Below are 17,468 nucleotides of genomic sequence, written 5' to 3' on the forward strand. Positions count from 1 at the left end.
GGGTAATGCACAAAAGTCATCATAAAGAAACCGAAGGCCGGAAGAGCAGAGGCTTTTCCCAAGTCTTGAGAGATTCATGCAGAGCTATGTAGAGATCGTTGGGAAAAAATGAGTGAGTCTGGACTATTATTTTTAACAGCATATTTCCCAGTAATAGGATCCAGAGGTTCATACTTAACATTTGAAATCGATTCCCAGCACAGCAAGGGAGGGAAGTTTGTGAGCATATTGAAAAACACACTGGATGTAGTAACGACAGGGCAGCAGACATACTAAGGCAAGATTATCTAATATCTTCAATCATGCAATCTTATTACATGTTGTTTATAATTCGGTCGGCACTCAAAGTCAAGGCTGGGCGCACGTCCATTTAATCCGTGGCAAATCAGCAGTTCCAGCTCAAGATAACGTTGTGCCAACTGATGAATTGGCCAGGAAACCCATTAGTCTGCACTCCCTGCTCTTTCCACAGACTTTCAAACACAACACTGCATCATTCCTCCTGCAGGCTCATTGAAAATTCTGGCAAGATGGCAGATACGCCCACCAGCGACACAGGGGCTCAGCTTCAAAGGCAGCAGCGTCAGCAGCAATGAGCGCCTCAAAGGCACAGCCTGTCTCAGAGGCCTGGTAACCCCTTCACTTCCAGTTCAGAGCCAGAGATCAAGATAACAGGATGCCTGTGTGAATTTGCAGAGGAGACAGTGGATGGCAAAGTCCCTGATCAGGAAAGCAGGGGTTGGAGGACAGATGAGTCTCTGAATTGCCAAGGATTACGCAGCAACATCGTTCTTGTGAACTGATGGAGTATCATTTGGGGACAGAGTGAAGAATGCCTCAGGCTAGGGAACAGCTAAGAGACTGTTACAGCAATTTGGCAAACTTGCTCAATTACATCTAATTACATTCACTTGTATTCCTCCTCATATTCGTTTCTGATCTAAATGAGTTCTACACTCCAAAACTATTGGAAAATTAAATAAGACAGACATTTTGAAACCTGTAGTCATACCATTTTCTGTATGAAATACTCAGAAATCAATCTGGGGGCATGAGTAACAACATGCAAACAATTCTAGAATCACTTCAAATTTGTCACTTGGTGTTAAAGTTGAAACACTGCTCCATTACTGCTCAGCAATATCCACACCAAGTTAGAGTTTCCATATCAACACGTACTTGTGTGTGCTGGGGTAGCCTCAAGTTATCAGCTGTGATGGTGGTTGCTCCAAATTCTATTACATAGCTGACCAGGGAGCTCTCCTGTCATTAGTGCCTGCTGGAAGGATTCACATGTTGTTACTCAACCTGCATTATGACCCATCAAGTCCAGAAGTGAGACTTGAACTATTAAGCTCCAACTCAGGGGCAAGGAGCTAACCGACTGCGCCACCAGGCCCATTTAAACAGGCATGATTTGAGAGCAATTGGCATTGCCCAATCTTTCATATGTGGAGTCAGGTTTCAGGAAAAAAAATCGCAAGACACACTTTTCTATTTCTAATATTACAACAGGAACTGCATTGCAAATTCACTGCATCATCTGTAGAGATTTGGGACAGCTGAGGTTGTGACTGGCACTACATAAATGCAAGTCTTCCTTTCTTGTCTGTCCAAGCAGACAGGCTATACATATATGCATCAAAAGCTAGGCATCATTGTTCATTTCATTGGGCAACTCTTAAGCACCATACATGCCACTGGACAAACGCACCACAATTATTCATGCAAATGAAACTTACTTTGTTTGCCAATGTGAAGCATGGGCTTGTGCCTTTGCCATGACTCTTTGGAATCTGCTGGGACAAGGCAAGTTTCAGATATGCTCTACTTTGCTAAGGACATGAAGCAAGGCAAGACTAGACATCAAGGGAGAGACATATTAATGTGCTTCATGATCCATGACTTCACTCAACAGGGTCAGGAGTTTTTGTCCACAGGTAGACTATTACTAGCCACTGTTTGCAGCATAAACTTAAGATTAAACTGTTACAACCGTCCTGACAGTTATATCTCCTCCAACTTGAATGGGAGGGAAGTAGAGGAAACATCTGGGCAACCAAAGATGCAGTTGAGAGAGCCAACAGTGCCTCTGTCACAGTTTCGGCATTCAATAAAAATATCAAGCCATTTGGTGCTCCACTGAATGTCAAACAAATGTTACGAGGACTGGATGAAAAATAGCTTCAGACGGGAAGTATTTAATCATAATTAACTTGGGGTATCAACAGCAACAACAGAAGAATAATTTCCCAGCAGCAGAATTCAGGAGATAGGAACAGTGAAATACCACACACTGCTAAGTGTGGAAATGGAAGAACAGTGCAGGTAAATCAGATGCACACGTGGCCAGAGGGATCGTTGGCTTCAAATTGATGGGACATTTGGACAAGTTAGGGAGAGTGGAGGCTTGTACAGCCTAGAAAATTTGCAGTTGATACAATGGAACAAACAATTTTATGGGGAGGTTGACGGGGTGGGGTCATCGCAGGTGCTGCTGAAACAGTTTTATACCACCTTGACAGGAGGAAATAGGACCTAGGATGTCACATTAGAAAGGAGGAAAAAAAAGAGGGACAAACAGATAACTTGGAACAGGAAATAGGGAGGGGTCAGCAAGAGAGAGGTAACACAGTAAGGTCCAAATTAGGTTTGTGAATATACGAAGCACGGCAAAAATGCCTCATAAATACAAATACAGTTAAACACACAGGAAAATGAAGTTTCGGTGATATCAAAGCCCTGGCTCAAAGACATATGACTGAGTGCTAAATATCCCTTGATGCAAGATATTTTGGGAAGCCATGGGAGAACAATAAGATGGATAAATAGCACTATTACTAAGACGATTATTGTGCTGAGAGAAAGAGAATATGCCATCAAATCCATAAGACCATCAGACATCAGAAAAGCAGTATGCCATTCAACCCATCAAGTCTACTTCATCATTGAAGGAGATCAGGCTAATCCGATAATCCTCAAGTCCACTTTCCAGCTTTTTCCTCGTAACTCTTAATTCCTTTGCTGATTAAAAATCTGCCTATCTCAACCTCAAATAAACTTCATGGCCTCAACAGTGCTCTGCGATAAAGAATGCGACAGATTTGCCACCTTCAGAGAGAGAATTTTATGAATTCCCTCTGTTTTCTCCCTTTAAATCATATTCGGCTCCTCTATTCTTCCTCTCAAAATTCCTCACATCATATTTGATCTGGCAAGTTTATGTCCACTCATCCAACTTTCTATATCCCTCCACACACACTTCACCCCTTGTTTTCCCACCTGTTTTGGTGCTGTCCACAAATTTAGGTACATTCACTTTCGTCATCCAAGACACTAATTTATATTGCAAATAATTATCACTACAGCACCGATCTCTCGTTCCACACTGAAAATGCCCCCCACCTCAATCTCAACACTTTATTAGTTTGTGTTCATTTGCCTTCTATTAGTTTCCTAACACACGAACAAATGTTAATTTACTAACTCTAACACCATGGGTACACATCTTAAGTCACCTAATGTGTGGTAACATAGCAAACCCCTCCTGAAAACCCAAATACATTACAGCCACTGTGTCCCCTTTTATCTAGCCTGCTTGTTATCTCCTCAGAAGAATTTGCTCAGCTTTGTTCAGCTTCTTGAAACCATATTGACAATCACCAATCTATTTAGAGCTAAGAGACACAAGAGGTACTATTGTAGTACTGGGTGCATTGATAGGTCATTGACTAATGGGAAACCTGTACAGGAAGAAACAGTCAAGCACGTTAGCGTAACATAAAAAACAGTGGCTTTGAGTAAATTTTTAATTTTTTTTATATTCCCTCATGGGATATGGGTGCCTCAGGCTAGGCCAGCATCTACTGCCCATCCCCTAATTATCCAGAGGGCAGTTAAGAGTCAACAACATTTCTATGAGTCTAGAGTCACATGTAGGCCAGACCTGGTAAGGGTAACAAGACATAAGTGAATCTAGTGATACTAACAATAGGCTATTGCCTGCTCCTTCTCCTTTATCTAATATTGTGTGTGTCCATGTTCTTCCCACTAAAACAGATCACTGTGTACCTCCCTATGGGATTTCATCGCTTCAATTCACATATTATAGACTAAACCTTGCAGTGCAAAGGACAGAGAGGAAGAGTTTCTCAAGTGTGTTTAAGAATATTTTCTAGATCAGCACGTTTCCTGGCTGTCACTTGATCTAGTTCTGGTGAACGAGGTAGGCAAAGTAGACCAAATTATGGGGCCGTGATCTCATTTCAGAATTTATGCAAGAGGGCAAAGAAATCCAGATTGAAAATAAATCATTTGGGGACAGCTAATGTCCATGAGGTCAGGACACACCCAGGCTCAATCAACAAGAGCTGAAGAGTGACTAGTAACAGTAAAGCAGCTGCCTCCGGTTCACTGAAGAATGAATCTTCATGACAGGGAGAGACAGAACAATGAAAGTCAGAAAACATTTTGAGGAGAAACAAGGGCAGGCAACACGAAGCTTTAAATAAATTCTAAAGAGGCACAGGAGCAAAGAGAAATGGAGGCTCAAATCATTCAAAGTGTCAGCAGAGGTCGAAAACATGGTTTAAAATAAAAGCAAAGAGAATCCAGGGTTTTATTAATCAAAGCCAGGTACAATATCAAAGAAACTACAAAGAGACCTAATAAAGCATTGGTTTGGCCTTCACTGCAGTATTCTGACCAATTCTGGTCAGCAAAGAAGTGAATGCTTTTGTCAGGTATGCAGAACACATTCATGACAATGATTCCAGGAAATAGGTTTGCAGAAATTTGAGTGGACTGGAAACAATGCTGTTCTCCTTAGAGAAGGGTGAAAGGAGATTTGATAAAATAACTGAAAATCACGAAGGGAATGTACGGATTAAATGAAAGAGAAATCTTTTTCGACGAGCATGTGGTTGGCTTCTGCAATGCACTGTGAACGTGATGGAGACAGTCAGTCAATCATGGCTTTTCAAAGAGAATTGAATAATTATCCAAAGAGATAAAATCAGCAAGGCCACAGGGCAATAACAGTGTGGCAGGACTAGCTGGGTTGCTCAAGCCATGAGCTGACAATAAGCATGAAGGGCCAAATGTTCTCATCCTCTGTTGCAGTCAAAGAATATTGGGATGCAAATGGGATAAACAAAACTGCACTGTCACGTGCAGCTGTGTTGAGAAACAGTTACAAAAACAAGAATTGCATTACAAATCCTTCTGATACAGTAAAATGAACAGGATAGAGGCATCTGAGGGGAAGGGATAAGTGGAGGATCCCAATAAAGGCAGTCAAGCAGCACCTACAAGTGTGGGCAAGGTCAGGCACTTTGAAAGAATCAGTGAACAGTGGGATCATAGGAAAGCAGGAAGATAATTGACTGGTGATGAGCAAACACAGGCAGACCTGGGAAAGATGCACAAAGTGGCAAGGATGTCAAACAAACCAGATTTGAAACAACAGTCAAGTTGTGAGGAGCGGTGTTAGTGACCGAGTATTGTACAAGTCCAAGCGTTTGAACCAACCTGTAATTACCTAGTTCATAATTAAGAGAAACTACCAGAAAGCCAACTATTACCTTTATTATTTCTTTATTTTTCAGCTATTTGATTCTAAGATTTAAGCTAGTGATAGTGAGAAGAGATATTAATAATTAGACATTAATGATATGACTAATCAACACATAATAAAGATGGCAGTGTAGGCATCACACTACAATTGAAAACTGTGGAATCCAGGGCAATCACATCTGCAATACGTGGCTGATGCTTGAGGAGCTCCTGCTCAGCATTTCCACGCTGGAGGCCGAACTGTAGACACTGCAATACATCAGGGAGGGGAGAAAGTTACCCGCACACTCGTCCTAAGAGGTGGTCACACTCTGAAGGAAGCGTCTTCAAGATTTGGTCAGAGCTCAGAAAAAGAACTTGAGGTGTGACTGAGAGTGAGGCAGTGAAGGGGACTCACAGGCACAGGAGCCTTACTCTTTGCGATTGTCCAACACACCGGAGGGTGCTTTCCATTTGTGTGGATGAGCGTGGGAGCTGCAGGGTGGTTAGCTGACGGACTATGGCTCCCAGAGGGGCGAGCGTAAGGTGAAACAGTGAGCTGAAGGGCAAATATAGTGTCAGAGTTACACGCAGTCCTCTGCAGCAAACAGTGATGGCACACAAAGCTACATTACATGCTGGGGCTCACGGCACATTTAAGGCTAGAGGGGGATTTTTGGGGAGAGTCAGGCAGTGTGTCCAGGCACCATGGTCCATAGAAATACAAATGACACATGCAAACCCAGTAAAAAGAGGTTCTCCATACACAACATTAAACTACTAGGCATTATGTGAACAAGGACACACAGTCTCAAAGTCAATATTCTCTGGATTATTAACAGCCACCTGCAAATTGACAAACAGAAATGAAATTAGAGATGTAAATATCGGGTTCAAAGACTAGTGTGAAGTAGATTGCAGTTTATGGGCACAGGCACCGGTACCAAGCGAAGTTGGGACTGCGCAGCTGGACTACTTGAAATCTGAACAATGCTGAGGCTACAGTTCTTATGAGGCAGATAACTGAGGAAGTCGTGAGGGCTTTCATCTAAACAGTCGACCTAAAGGACCAAATTTCCAAAGAGATAACTCCAAGTATGGATGCAAGACAGGGCAAGAGAGAAAAAGAGAATATGGGAAATTATAAACAGACCATGACAGGGAAAGGACAGGGAGTACTAATCTCAGTAAATCGACAGATGAGGCTAGAGGTTATAAAAATAGTACAAGGACTCTGCATCTGACAGAGAGGTGCATTCAAAACAAAACACATGAACTTATTGCACACATAGAATAACTGAGTGCAATCTGATAGCCATTGTAGAGGCATGACTGCAAGATAACAAAGTGTGAAGCTGAATGAACACAGCGGGCCAAGCAGCATCTCAGGAGCACAAAAGCTGATGTTTCAGGCCTAGACCCTTCATCAGAGAGGGGGGTGGGGAGAGGGAACTGGAATAAATAGGGAGGGGGGGGGGGGGGAGAGGCGGACTGAAGATGGATAGAGAAGATGATAGGTGGAGAGGAGACAGACAAGTTAAAGGGGCAGGGATGGAGCCTGTACAGGAGAGTGTAGGTGGGGAGGTAGGGAGAGGGTAGGTCAGTCCGGGGAGGACAGACAGGGATGAGGTTAGTTGTTAGGGAGTGGAGGTGCGGCTTGAGGTGAGAGGAGGGGATAGGTGAGAGGAAGAACAGGTTAGGGAAGCGGGGACGAGCTGGGCTGTTTTTGGGCTGCAGTGGGGGAGGGGAGATTTTGAAGCTGGTGAAATCCACATTGATACCATTGGGCTGCAGGGTTCCCAAGCGGAATATGAGTTGCTGTTCCTGCAACCTTCAGGTGGCATCTTTGTGGCACTGCAGGAGGCCCAGGATACAAGACGACAGATTGTGACTCAAGTACTTAAAGGACATTAAAGATGGGCAGGAGCTTGGAAAAAAAATAGACAGGCAGGGAGGCTCAGTTAATTAATGACTGTTTTAGTACAAGAGAGAGGGGAAAGACCCAAGGACAAGAAGCAAGGATCTACAAGTAGCTTGGATAAAGATGAGAAATGATATGACTAGTCACTTCTTGGAATAGTGTACAAGTACCCTGACAGGAATCATATGATAAGATGGACAATTCAAGAAGAAATAATAGGAGCTAGTCCGTGAATTACGGTGAGTGATATAAAATCAGATATTCATCTATGTACAGACTGGAAAAAATCAGACATGCAAAGATAGCCTGCACAAGACATTAGTAGCGGCGATAATGGGAACTGCAGATGCTGGAGAATTCCAAGATAATAAAATGTGAGGCTGGATGAACACAGCAGGCCAAGCAGCATCTCAGGAGCACAAAAGCTGACGTTTCGGGCCTAGACCCTTCATCAGAGAGCCTCTCTGATGAAGGGTCTAGGCCCGAAACGTCAGCTTTTGTGCTCCTGAGATGCTGCTTGGCCTGCTGTGTTCATCCAGCCTCACATTTTATTAACAAGACATTAATAGCTGTATTTTTCCAGCGCCCTTTGAGGAAGAGTGCTCCAAAAGATTGATGGGATACTTGAAACAAAATATTTGAAAAAAATATTTCAAGATAGAAATGGAAAGAGAGTCTTCATAAGCAAGGGGTTAAAAGTTATTGAATGTAATAGAAAAGTAGAGTATTTAAATCAGCTGTAATCTTTCTGAACAGCACAACAGTCTTGAGGGACCAAGGTCGCTGCTCCTACATGTATCCTTGTATATCTTCAAAAGGATACATTTTGGACAGGGCGATGGATATAAACACAAGGAAGAGCAATGGTGTAAACAGGCGAACAATGGGAAAAGCAGTGAGTAAGGTTTTCAGCTGTCAGATCTGCTGAGGTAGGGATGCAACTTCATGAGTATTGCTGCCGATATTAAAAAAAAACACACACTCACAAAGCCTGGCGCTTTCTAGACAGAGCAGCACATCCATAAGCATCCACACCCTCGTCAGGAGCAGCAATGTGTACCACCTACAAAATGCACTGCAAAAATTCACCAAAACTCCTTCAACATCACCTTCCGAACCTATGACTATTACCATCTGGAAGGTAAACTGTAGCAAGTACAGGGTGACACTAACCTGTAGGTTTCCCTCCAAGCCACACATCCTGAATTCGAAATGTGTCTGTTACTTTTGTGTCTGAGGCAAAAATCCATAAAACGGCCTCCCCAATGGCATTGTGGGTAAACCAATACCAAATTGGACTACCACAGTTCAAGGCGGCAGCCCACCACTACTTTCTCAAGGGCAACTAGGTACAGACAACAATGTGAAGCATACGATTTTTTTGAATTCCAATCCTAGCTGTCTCCCAGTCAAAATCTACCCCATTATACTTCAACCGCAGCAGCTATGTTTTTCAACCTGAATTTTGTCAATTGATTGAAAATGACGTTCACTTGCCTGTGGTGACCATTTACCACCAGTCATCTTGAGAGTGCCAGAGAGAGAGTGAGGACAGAGAGCGAGAGAGAGAAGCCTTTTGGTCCTCTGAGGCTATGATAACTACCTTTGCCTATTTACTCAATACATGCTGAGCAGCTGATTCAACAGATGTCTTTTAGGGAAGGAAACTGCCATCCCTACCTGGTCTGGCTGGCATGTGGCTCCAGACCTACAGCAATGTGGTTGACTCTAAACTGCCCTCTGGGCATTTAGAGATGGGCAATATATGCTGGCCTAAGCAGTGACGCCCTCATCCCGTTAACGATGAAAGAAAAGTTCAGGCTGTTAAAAAGGACCCTGCTGCAAAGGAAATTTAGCTAACTGGCAATAACCAATCAGCAAGGGACTGGAGGATACCACCACTCATTAAGCAATGGGTAAAGCAAGGAAAGGAGGGCCTCAAGAACCTCCACAGCCAGTAAGGGGATTGAAGCCCACACCACTGGCACCATTGAGAGTTAACCTGACGCCCACAAAATCAGTCCCAACTCCCTACATAACTAGATTGACTGAGATACATGGCAGGAAGTCTGTGATTTCCATCACTACATCTTAGATAGAAAAATCAGGTCACCTTCCAGTCTGGTCAGTGTAATTCAAGTCTTTGCCACCTAGCAAACATGACCAATAAAAAATGATTTCAAACCGTACTTCATTAGTTATCAATTAGTTTCAGATGTCCAGAGATTACAAAATGTGCTATTTAACATAAAACTGTCTTCTCTTTAATTTGACAGTGCACACATGATAAATGTAACTTGTGTCAATACTGATATTCCCATCTCAATTTTGCTCACATTAAATAATGTTCATTATCAAAGCATCAATAATAGATAAATGTCTGCATTTATCACCAGATTTGACAAACCACATTCAGCAACAGCTGAAATTAGCTTCCAAAACTTGCAAAACACATTTTTTCCATTTAGCCATGTGCAATGTGAACAAACAGAATGCAAGTAATGCCAGATCAAGCAAAAAAACCTTAAGTCATGGTGAGAACTTGTAAATGCTTATTCAAATGTATGCTAAAATACGTGGAGGTACGTGGTGTGTGGCTACACTGAAAACGCTCATCATTCTGACTTTCAGTAATATATCACAGCTCTGTGAGTGACACTAGGTCAAAGTCTTGAAACATTTTCCTTAACAGCATTTTTGGGATACCTACACCAAATGGCCAACCGCTGTTCAAGGATGTAGCTCACCACCACCTTCTCAAGGGCAACCAGGGATAGGCAACAAATGGTGATGCCCCATGAATGACTGAAAAAGATGGCTAGGGCGGTAGTCAGAAAAGTGCACTTTCAGAGAGTTGGCATGGACACAAAAGCCACGTGATCTCCTCTGCTGTAACAGTGATAACGTGTAAAACATATTGCACATTTTTCTGACTTAAAACTGCTCACTCACCACTTGGTAACAAGATGACAATTTTTCATCCATTTGCTGTAGAAGTGCAGGGTTTGATACAAGACAATCTGGTTCTCAGTAAGGAAGAAAAAGTGCACTACCAAACTGGTTGACCATTCTTAGAAGTATCTGCTGACAGTGAAGTAAAATGAACTACAGCTGCATTACCACAGGAACATGGAAACAGGGAGCAAACAGTGCAAATGGGAAATCCTGTGGGATCTCAGCGGCTGAATTGTCAGTGCTGGCTCAATAAGGCACACAGTCTCACCTCAAACCTAAAAATCAACAAATCAAGTCCCATTCAAAACCATGAGGACAACATCCAGCTTCCCATCTCATCACAGTACAAAGGAGGTGCTGACTTGGTGGAGGTGCAAAACTTACAGATGGGACATTGTGTTCACTTGAAAAAGCAAGTGAAACCTTTGGTACAAAGATCTCAGACATTAGTTGAAGACTGGCGGCGCTCCTCCATATTCTGGACAATGCTTATCCTCCATTAAAGACATTGATTATTTGATCATTTTAAGATTGCAAGTTGAAGTTCACTCTGGATAAACTGGATTATGTTTTTCTTCTCTTCAATAATGACCACACTCAAGAAAAGTATTTTCATTGGCTGTAAAGTGCTTATGGATGAAAAATTTGTCCAAGAAGCCCGACGAAGACAAAAATTTTTCCATCCCCACCTCAATAGCAGATTCAAATTATGTCAGAAGATTCAGTGGGTCGTCTGATGTTGGATTTCTCCTCGCAAATAGTTGTTACTTAAAATTTGTTTTTCATTTTAACCTAGTCTGACTAAGCGTCAAAATATATTGATCTATGACCTTCTATTCTGTTTATCAGTTCATAGGTGACCAGAGCAAAGTATACTAAGAACACTGGCAAAATCAAGTATCTGCTGTATCTTATGGCAGAGGTAGCCAGACACGATGGGGAGAACTGTAAGCAGAGACCCGCAACTGATTGACAACCTCTGCCCTAACTTGCGAGCCCTCAGCCAACTTCTCAATTCAATGCTATGTCATACCAAATTGCAGAGATCTACTTGCAAGCAATGACAACGAGATTGATCACACGCAAAATTGTTTTAAATTAGGGTCCCAGTGATGGTATTTTGATTGCAACCGTTTGAGGCAGATTCAAATTCAACCGCAGAGTTTCTGCAGATCTCGCCAACAGGCTTTAATGCACCAGATTAAAAAAAACACCACAGGCGAGACCAAGTGCTGCATGTCAAGTATAATTTACATCATGCAATATTCTCCTGACATCTGATTACACATCCAATGATCTTACATCACAGTAATTTCCAAGTATATTTTCTGAGTAAAATCCATTAGCAAATGGCAAATTTGTTAAATTGTTCTCAATACTTGTAACAGCCTTCTACTCTTCATCAATCTCACTCACATCTGTTCCTCTTGCAAATAAGTTGACTGAACATAAGTTCAGTTGGGAAATCTACATACTAGGGCTCTGCTTCACTTGAAAAAACACTAAATTGCTGAGACGTTTTGAGGAAAATAAACCAGTGTATGAGCCAGATTAACCAGGGAGGAAAGACATCTGTGAAGGACCGGATCAAAATATCCACCTCACTGCAGTCCTTTCCTGGCCAACAGACAGAACTGTTCCAAAACAAAAATGAAGCTTCAATTGCACCAAGTGCATGGAGATAATAAATTAGGCTTTTCACATTGTCAGCTCAGTAACTAGCTTTATTTGGACCATACTCTAAGAGGCGATAAGCTACATCAATGCAGAATACACCAATAAGTAGGCTAATCAGTGTTTTAAACAGCAAAAAGGATCATCAATTCAGTATCTGGTAAAAAACCATTCCATCAATGCAGTGACAAACCATTTTGTCAATGCATTAGCATTCTCAGTAAAGTTAAAGCATAGCAGTAAATCCTATTCAGTACGTACACATTCAGCTGTAGCTAGCTCTTCTCACCACCAGTGTGACTGCTCTGCAGTTCTCAGGGAAAAACAGACTAAACTGAACCCTCAATGTTGAATACTGACTTAAACCAAAGACTTGGCTCTTCTGCTCTAGTACAGGACAACAAGCAACATGACTCCACCATTGACCTTTGTCCCCAGCCCAGGTGGTGTCTTGCTCTTGGAGGCCCTCTTCAAAAGTATTTCTTAAAGCTTCCTTTGGTTGACCCCATTTTCCTTCCCCATCTATTGGTGTTTATTCAACTGTCTCTTCAGCGTGGTGTACATTTGGGAGACAAAATGGGTGTCCAGACAGTCTCAACACCTGTTGATGTCAACATCCAGTAGGCACCTCTGACAAGTCCTGTGTAGCGCTTTTCATGAGTGATATTATCTCTCCATGTGATGCCCAGGATCTTGTGGGCAGCAGTGGTGGAACTTACCAGACATGCTCACTGATCTCTCACTGGAGTAGATAGTGTTTAATGTGACAACGCACATGCAGAGTTCCAACATCATGGGCATGGTAAAAACCAGAACTGCAGATGCCGAAAGTCAGCAACAAGAACAAAAGTTGCTGAAAAAGCTCGGCAGGTGAAGAGAAAATCAGAGTTAATGTTTCAGGCCCAGAGACCCTTCCTCATGGGCATGGTGACGGTGTTGCAATTCCACATTGCGTGGACTTCCTGGGTTTTTTTTGATTCATTAATGAGATGAGGGCATCACTGGCTAGGCAGCATTTATGGTGCATCTTTAATTGCCCAGAAGGCAAATCGGAGTCAAGCACATCATTGTGGGTCTGGAGTCACACCTAGGCCAGACCAGGTAAGGATGGCAGTTTCCTTCCCTCAAAAGGGCATTTATGAACCAGATGGGATTTTGCTGACAATTGACAATGGACTCATGGTCATCATTAGATTCTTAGTTCCAAATATTTTAATTGAATCCACCATCTGCCATGGTGGGATTTGAAACCTGGTCCCCACAGCATTATCTGGGTCTCTGTCCAGCAATAACCTCACTAGGCCATTGCCACCCTTGGTTGATTGATGCTACGTTGAACTCTGTATTATACCTCCTGGAGATGTTGCTCCCTCAGTCAGAAAAGTGACTGATATTGTTCTGTTGTATAAATAGCGAGGGGATTGGGGTCACGTTGCCATCCTGTTCTCAGTGTCTTGTCCTTCTCACAAGTGATATGTAGACCAATCTTGGCACAGCTACTCTTAAGACTGATGGTCACATCTTGAAATGCTGCATAATTCCACACAAAGAACCAAACAGCTGCAATCACAAAACTTTGAGGTTTACTTGAAAGGAACCCCCAATGTCTGAAACAACAGGTTTGAAAACACAACTGGAATCCCACTTAAAAATGGATTTGACTTATTGTTACCATAACACCGTGACATCCCCACCAGAGGAATCCAAGAAAATTCTCTCCAGATTTCTGCAACGTGCATCTTGGAAAGCAACTTGGAATAATATTGGCAAAGGCTCAGTACAAAAACATGCAGCTTCCAAGCAGGTTTCCAGGGAGGACGAAGAAGAGGAGGAGGAGGAGGAGGAGGAGCCAAAATGCAGCTTACTGACGTGGCAGGGGAAGACAGATATTCCAACCTGGATTCAATTCTCTTCTTGAGCAAATAACAGCCACAGAATGGCATTTCATTGTGAGCACTGTTATGACCAGATAAAGGAGGGAATGGTGAGTTCTTTCTTTTCCTACAGCTCCTTTTACCACAACTGGTTTGCAGTGAGAGATCTATTAGCCAGTCCAGTCAGTGTAATGACTGTAAAAGACACACAAGCAAGTTACCTTGGGTTTTTATAACAAAAGGAACACTATCTGTTGTGCATAACTGAGTATAAGAATTACGTGCCCACATTGCACACAGACACACTCTCAAAAGTAGATACACAAATAGATTACAGAGTTAAGGGATAGATGCAGCAATTTACAGTCTACTAAAGTTAAACAGTTACAAAGATTTTGAAAAAGTTGACAAAGTAACTGGCTACGGACAAACTCTATAGTCCTTCTGGCTGCTGGCAAAGATGTCAGTTAAGTTCTTCTTTGTTTCTATAGTATCACGTTGACAAAGAGCACAGGTCTGCAGAGAAAATAGGGTCTCAAATACAAAAAAAGTCAGCTGGCTTGTCACATCATGTGCTCCTTCCAAATGCACAGTGATCCAAACATGGCTATGGCGTATAGAGTCTAGTTGCCTTATTTATAGGGTTCGGTCACATCTGGAAACTTTTCTTTTACAGTCTGATTCTCATTGTTACAAGGGATGTGTCTAAGGTTTAGTCTTCCCCCAGTTTACTGTTCAGGTGATTATCTGGATGCTTTGCTAATGGGATAGGAGATAGCTGTTGCGTCAGGTTTTATAGTCACTGTACTTTTCACCGACATGATCCTATGTCATCACTATTTCATCACTATATCATAGCATGTGACGCAAGGGAGTAAAGCGTGACGCCACTGGAAACATGATTCTCTATTATAACCTATTAACTCGATTTTAGCCCAGGCACTGCTGTCTGAAGTACTGTGTGCACTTAAATTAGCTGCAATGTCTGTTTGCTAGATGCTTCAACACCATGACATCCATGTCCTGTTCATGTTACCTAAGATAAGCGTTGCCAAATCAGTTACCGTTACCATACCGTTACCACACCATCTACAACAGCCATTCCATTCAGTACAATTGGACAACAGTAGGTGTGTACTATCTGTAAGATATACTGCAGCAGCTCACCAAGGCTCCTTTGTTCCCTTCCAAATTCACACAATTTCCACTACCTAGATGGAAAGGGGTTGCAGGTACATGGGACACAGTCGTCTCAGCTTACTAGTACATTACCGTTCTGTCAGTCATGAGATCAAAGTCCAGGAACTCCCTCCCAATGTGGGTGCACCCACACCACTTTGAATCATAGAGGCAGCTCACTACCGCCAAGAATTAGGGGCGGAGAACAAATGCTGGCCTCGCCAAGGTCCACAGCCTGAGAAAGAACAGAACAAGCACAAACATGTACACATAGAATCAAGTGCTAAAATGCTTTTCAAGTAAACTAAGACGGGATGTCGATACCTGTTAAAGTATGGGCCACTGCTCCAAGCACCGCAGTCACACCCACCCCCATCAATATGCGAATTCATGTCTATGACAGCAGTCCATGACAAGAATAAGGAAATCTATCAAAACAGTTGCTGCTGCTATTACTAATGCCCTGCGATGCTGACGCTGCAATTAAGTTGGACTCAAGACGTTGTTCCTTTCTCCTCTTAAAAACCTACCCACATCTGAAACGAAGCCCAGAAGAAATGAAGAGCTGTTGCTGTCTCAGAGGATAACGACATTCAAAAGAAAAGACACCAGCGCAACCATTTTCATTTAAATGCAGGTCACAGTTCACAGACACCATTTTAAAGGACAGAATGCTTTGAAAGGAGCACTCTGTTGGGACACTCTACGGTGAAATTGCTTCAAAGGTTCATAACAAATCAATGATGGCTGCTTTCTCCTTCAACGAGTAGATTGCCGTCCACAGGCCATTCGTCACCACACCCAATGTGCCTGAAAACATCTGGTGATCATCTGGAACAGCAGATTTGGAGTCACACTTGATTCATTAAGTCCAAATTTGGACCACAGCAGTTTGCAGTACAAAAGAGGGAGACTATCCATCCAACGCTTTCGAGATGCAGAGTCAAGCAAAAAGTAATTCTCCTCTCCTTTCTCTCCCGCACGGTTGCTCCCTACAGCAGCACCTCCACCCCTTCCCCATGACACCATTCCATCCCAAAGTTCACCTATTTTTTTTTTTCCTGTGAAACATGGAATAATTTCTTCAACTACAGCCTGCAGCAAGGCAATACACAGCAATCCTGTGTGAAGAATTTTTCACCTCAATCTCCTTACACTTCAAACGCATTTTAAATTGACGAGCGCTTGCCAGGTACTCCATAACCAGAGGAAACAGTACTTTCATCTACACCCTTTCAACATTCCAGATGTTGGCACAAGCTCTTCAATCTCATCTTCACCTTCTCGGCTTAAAGAGAAATATCCCCCATTTCTCAACAGCTCATTATAATTACACAGTCAACTGCCGTATATACCGTACAGCTTTGAAGCTATTTGACAATGGAATTCCCAAAGCTCCAGCTGCAGCCTCACGTTTGTCATGTACAATTTATCTTCACTTGTGCTCTTACAGCTTTGCCTTCTTTTTAAAAGAAAAATGAACTATGATGATTTCAGTAACTTGCACGCATACCTTCACAGAATAACGATGTGACTTGCTTCGAGTTGCAATGCCTCAAGGACCGACCTGGAGTCTTCAGAAATTGAAAGTCTCTCTCCAAGACACAGCAGTTAGTAACACCCTGGTGATTTAAAAAAATCATCACAGGAACATGTAAAAAAAAGATTAAATACAATTTTTTTCAAACATTTTTTGTTTACAAGACTTTTAAAACAGGAGGCAAAAATAGCTGTTTGGTTGACAGTCCAGCAATATCAATTGAAAGAGTCTTTTTGCTTTCTAACCAGCTTTGGAACACATGCATAACAAGGACCAATGTGCTGGCTAACCGAGTGTTGGAGCAAGTCATATGATCAAAGTTTCAGAAACACACTTAAGCACCATTGGCAAGCCTACCAAGGTTTAGTTCTTCAACTCCTTTCAGCAGCCTCCCACTGAGCTTGTATTTCACTGTGACTTCTCCTCTCAAACCAAATCATCTTGTGGGGAGGGTGGCTGCTGACTGTGCTAAATTGCATCTGACCCCAGTGCGTACTTCAATTTTTCCAATTACAGCGTCAGAATCATTAGCCATAGCCGAGTTGCCATCATAGCTCAACAACACCGAAATAGGCAGGAAGGCAAGGGGATAAGGACGGGTTAAGCAAGAGGACAAAATCTTGGCAGATGGAATATAATGTGGCAAAATGCAAGGTTACACACTTTTGCCAGGAAGAATAGAGGAACCAAATGTTAATTAGATGGACAAAGACTGCAGAAAGCTATCGAAGAGACATTTGACAGCCCTGGATCACAAAAAGCTACCATCCAA

General features: G+C 42.5%; 1 protein-coding gene across 18 annotated transcripts in view; it reads right to left on the bottom strand.

The window, feature by feature from the left end:
* The window catches only part of LOC125455632 (alpha-(1,6)-fucosyltransferase), a 658,909-nt gene that overhangs the window by 590,014 nt on the left and 51,427 nt on the right, over positions 1-17,468 (bottom strand). For 11 of the 18 annotated variants that reach the window (XM_059649250.1, XM_048537869.1, XM_059649244.1 and 8 more), the window contains exon 2: positions 16,670-16,778. The exons of the other annotated variants lie outside the window; for them this stretch is intronic. The gene's annotated coding sequence lies outside the window, so the exon portion shown is untranslated. The remainder of the gene's footprint in view (positions 1-16,669; positions 16,779-17,468) is intronic. 18 annotated transcript variants of the gene reach the window in all.

This window comes from Stegostoma tigrinum, chromosome 10, assembly GCF_030684315.1.
Source record: "Stegostoma tigrinum isolate sSteTig4 chromosome 10, sSteTig4.hap1, whole genome shotgun sequence".
Lineage (NCBI taxonomy): Eukaryota > Metazoa > Chordata > Chondrichthyes > Orectolobiformes > Stegostomatidae > Stegostoma > Stegostoma tigrinum.